The sequence below is a fragment of the Asparagus officinalis genome, chromosome 8 (genome assembly GCF_001876935.1).
Source record: "Asparagus officinalis chromosome 8, Aspof.V1, whole genome shotgun sequence".
Classification (NCBI taxonomy): Eukaryota; Viridiplantae; Streptophyta; class Magnoliopsida; order Asparagales; family Asparagaceae; genus Asparagus; species Asparagus officinalis.
This window is the reverse complement of record NC_033801.1, coordinates 105501364-105504990: the sequence shown is the minus strand read 5'-3', so window position 1 is coordinate 105504990 and position 3627 is coordinate 105501364. Positions and strand designations below refer to the sequence as shown.

Genomic DNA, 3627 nt, shown 5'->3' with positions numbered 1-3627 from the left:
GTCTCATAGCGGATCCCATCCCCTCTACTTTTCTTGCATAATGAGCCACGTGTTTCCTTTCCGGATTCAGCTCAAAAACGTTTCCGTTTCCAAAGGGAAAACAAGAAGCAAATAAAATCAATCCTCCCGCTGTCTCGAGGGTAACAATGACGATAAGTTGAGCACATAACGTACTCTCTCTCTCTCTCTTCTCCCTCTCTCACGCTATAAATAAGCTGACCCAAACCCAATTCAATCTTCTCTTCCTCTTTTGCTTCTCTCTTTCACCCACCGCTCAAATTAAAACATGGGGGAACATGAGAAGAGTCAAGCTCCCATGGAGTTGGAATCAGAGATGGAGAGGCTCCCTCTAGCTAGACCTCCTAGCCCATATCTTCTCCCTCCTCTCCTCCTTCAGATATTTAGCTCAGTAATTCCTCTTAATTCTCAATTCTATGAAATGGGGTTTTCTCTCTCATTTTTTTTATACTTATTTTGTTTGTTTTTTTGAATTGGGTTTTTATTTTTATTTTTATTTTTGTAGGGCGAGTGGGGTTTGTAGGAAATGGAGGAGAGCGGTGGAGCAGTCGATGGCGGGGAGAGAGAAGCTCAGCTTCAACGGTTGGAAGATGGATGACGAGTCAACTGCTCGGCTTGTCCGAGTTGCTTACTGCCTGAAGGAACTTGACATGTTTGTACTCTCAATTATTTATCTATTTTTCTCTCTTTTATATCACATATCATTTCTGAATTCGTTGCTCTTTATCTTGTTACTGTTTGTAGAAGTGTTTCATTTGGGGGTATATTAATACTAGCGTAGTTATCTGCAAATACTCAAGGTGTTGCTTGGCGCCGGGTTAAATGGGTTGATGAGGAGTTAAAGGATAGTTAATCTCTCCTTAATCAAAGGGCTAAGATAACCCTTTTAAGGGGTTAAAAATAATTTAAGCCCTCGAAATGGTGGGTTTACAAAGCCACATGTTTGGGCGGGTTAAAAATAACATCTTTATCTTATAAAGAAAAAGTAATAATAACTTTTCTCTTCTCAAACCCTTAAAAGCTCAAGGGCTAAAATAAAAGTTGGTTAAGGAGTTATGGGTTGACTAGCTTAACCCCCTTCCCTGAACCTTCATCAAGCGAGGCCTAAGGCATTATTCATGTCCAAGTATGTATATTTCCTGATTTGGCGGTGGTTAGGAGGCAGAAGAAAACAGTTCGTTTAAGGGGTTTTTGGTTGCCTGTAGTTGGAGCCAGATGTTGCTTCAGCAACATTGCAGTTGTTTTTTTTTTTTTTGGTGTTTTTGCAACAAAATTTTGTTCTTGTACTTGCAACTACATTTGAGACCTCAAATCATGTAGATGTAGCTATACTCAAAATTATGAGGAATGTATGTCCGAGAATAGTCGTTTCGTCACAACGATTATGTTTTAATTGTTTCTACGTTTTTATATATAGAGGAAAGTAGACAAACAGCAATAAACTAGTTTTATTTTTTTGATATAATTAGACAAACATACTGCTGAGCAACATGTGGCTGGAGGTTCACTAGTTTTCCGATAACAAGAAAAGGTATAAGAGTTTTTAGGAAGCGAAATATCTAAAGGTATAGAATTAGGCTCATAATGATTTTGCTTTTGGTTGGTTTTTATCAATAACCAACCTTGAGCTCAGAAAATATTAGCTGCTCGTTGAGATATGTTGTGTAGGATACCACTTTCTATTGTAATGTTTTAGCTGTGGTAGGTTCAGCTGTGATGAACTATTAGCATACTAATTAACTTTAGAAATCCAAGACTACATATTAGATTTGTATGTTGAAGGCAATTTTTCAAGGCACAAATCATGGGGTAATGTATATATATGTAATCTGATTTGTGTATCTTGAGAAGACGAAGATGAGAAAGTATTGTTCTTCCCAATTTGAATAGTATGAGAGCTTTGCTATTAGTATGCCAGTATTTGTAAGAACGGCAAGCTTGGGAAAAGGAATTACACTGAAAGTGGCTAGCAAAAATACCGAATTGTGCAGGAACAAAAAGGTGGGCTAAACTTATTCACAACTTATCAATTTTTTAGCCCACCTACACTGACTTTACATTAACTACACTACTATTCTTATTACGATTAAAAGATGAACCTAAGCTGGAGACTTTTTTGTACAAAAACATTTTGAAATTTTAGTAGATTATTGAGGAAGCATCTGCTCGTTTTGGAACCTTTTTACTATCAACATAATACCTCATGAAACTGGCAAGTTATTAAAGCTAATCCAAATGATATTTGTTAGGAATCTTAACATTGCTCACCCGCACAAGAAAACTGTACTGCAAGTCTTTTTTAGATAGATGACTAATATTGGCAGACATGTGCACAAGCATCAGTAGTCATCATTTATCTGCGGTCGTATCCTCTGTGATCTCTAATCCTGTAACTAAATGAAAAAGTTATCTGTATGTCAGTATAGCAATGAATTCCGAAACAAGAAATTTCACTAGTGTAACCATTTTCTCTGAGTAGTTATATGACTATTCTATTTTAATTCGCTGTGTTTCTGTAGTTCTCACAGTTGCTGGGGTTGTCATATAACTGATGCAGGGCTCTACCAGATATCTTTGGCGAGGTGTGCCAGCAGCCTGACATCTATATCCTTGTGGGGAATGACAGCAATCACTGACAAGGGTGTGATTCAGCTGGTACTAATTTCCCATACTTTTAAATACACCAACCATTTATTTGTTAAATCCCATAACTCCAGGTTCTAGTTTCTATTGAGATTCTTGCATCACTGACTGTGAATTTTCTCTGAGGTTATTTTCTCTGACACCTCGCATCACCACCATGGACCCCTTCATGACCTTCAAACTAGCATCCTCTAAGATCACTCTATAGCCGGATGCCTCCAAAATCCCAAGAGAAATGAGGTTCTTCGTCAACTACGGCACGAACCTCACTTCTTTCAACTCCCTAGTCACTCCGTCATGCATTCTAATCCGGACTGAGCCAATCCTAATAATAGGACAAACGTGATCGTTCCCCGTGAGTACCACGTCTCCTCTCTTTAACTCCTCAAAGTTGGTAAACCAATCCCTCTTAGGACAAATGTGAAATGTAGCTCCCGAATCAAGCATCCACTCCGTAGAGTCGGCATAACAAACTGACGGCAGTGCGAGACAAGAATAACCGGAAGAATCCGAATCTGAAGTGTCGCCAACGACTTTAGCAGCATTCACCTCTGAATCTTGTACAACTTTCCCCCTTTGCTTCCTGGTTCTATCCTTCAACTTTGGGCACTCATTCTTTCAATGACCCTCTTCTTTGCAAAAGGCACATTGATTTCTACCAACACTCTTATGGCCACCCATATTCTTTGATTTTAAACGGTTGAATCTTTGACGGTTTGGACTACGACCACGAACTGCTAATGCATCACCCGATGCCTTCTCGGAGGGCTCACCATCATTCTTCCTCAGCTCATAATTCACCAATGTCGAGGTCACCTCTTTGTAGCTAACTGTAGTTCGTTCATTTATCATAGTGAGAACAAATGTACCAAACTCGTCATCCGGCAACGAACACAATGATAACATTGTCTTGTCTTCATCCTCAACCATAATATCCACATTAGCCATATCCGAAATTAGCTTTGT

At 38.9% G+C, this 3627-nt stretch overlaps 1 long non-coding RNA gene across 1 annotated transcript; it reads left to right on the top strand.

Annotated features, from left to right (window-relative positions):
* On the top strand, nt 140–2781 carry LOC109822520. The gene is made up of 3 exons (XR_002242165.1): nt 140–409; nt 524–670; nt 2576–2781. It is a non-coding gene; the product is annotated as an uncharacterized LOC109822520 (long non-coding RNA).